Here is a 1,275-nt window from a genome sequence, read left to right on the forward strand (position 1 = left end):
TTCATATTTGTATATAAATATTCACTTTGTATAACTCTGTATTTGTATATAGATATTCACTTTGTATAAGTCTAATTTTGTATATAGATATTCAATTTGTATAGTTCTATATTTTTGTTACTGTTTTTGCCATTTGTGTTGTATAATTATACATTTGAAATTGTATTATACATTTACATTATTTATTAGGGAGTACAATTTATTCTCAAGGAAGATCCACTTTACACCCCACACATGCAATGCTATACCAATATTGGGGTAATGGATCAATTACGCTCCACATTGTCCGAAGTTGCGTTCAATCAATTTTGCTCATCATCTTGTTTTGCTCAAATATCAAGCATGCATCGTTGTCATGTTCAAGCACAACTATTTAGATGTTTTATGTTGCAAGAGGTAGAGGGTAGTTCTGCTAATGCCATTATGATTTACATAAATGGTACCACTCTACGTTTCACCCGTAGAGATTTCTGTCTTGTTTCTGGGCTTAAATGCAGTGATGATTTGTCAGAATTTGTGTTCAACACTGAAGAACAAAATAGACTTCTTCAGATGTATTTTCCAGAAAAAAAAAGTGTATCGAAAGCAGAATTTGCTCAAAGTTTTAATAATAAGGTATGGGGTGACAATGCTGATGATGCATTGAAGTTTGGAATTCTGTATTTCATACATTCCTACATTCTATCTGAAGAGCCATTCTCTACAATAATTGAGCAAATCGACTTTGACTTAGTAGAATCTGGAATGTATATGGATTATCCGTGGGGTAATAAAGCGTTTGAGGAGCTGACAAAAAATATAAATGGGAAGATGAAAAAAAAAGAAAAGTATTACAGAATTTATGGATTTCCTATTGCTATGCAAGTGTGGTTTTATGAATGTTGTTCACAGGTAGACAAAAATATTGCTGTAAAGAAATCTGACCACATTCCTAGAATTCTAAGCTGGGTCACCAAAAGGGATTATCCCCGCATCGAGTACTTCATGAAAGGAATGTTCTGTGATGTCAATAATCCGGTATGTTTTTTTGCCTATTTTTAATGTGTGTTGTTCTTTATTTTATATACAATTATTGTTTATCATATTCATACATATACAATCAAAAGAACTTTCATTTTTATACATACAAATATTTGAGTTACAAGTGTTTATACATATATAAATTTTGTGTTCTTCATAAATAATTTATGTATATATTCAATCATTTTGTTATACATTTCATATTACTTTTCGGAACATAACTCCAACCCCATTGGAAATTGCAATTATTCCATT

The sequence above is a fragment of the Solanum tuberosum genome, unplaced genomic scaffold (assembly GCF_000226075.1).
Source record: "Solanum tuberosum cultivar DM 1-3 516 R44 unplaced genomic scaffold, SolTub_3.0 scf00204, whole genome shotgun sequence".
NCBI classification, from domain to species: domain Eukaryota; kingdom Viridiplantae; phylum Streptophyta; class Magnoliopsida; order Solanales; family Solanaceae; genus Solanum; species Solanum tuberosum.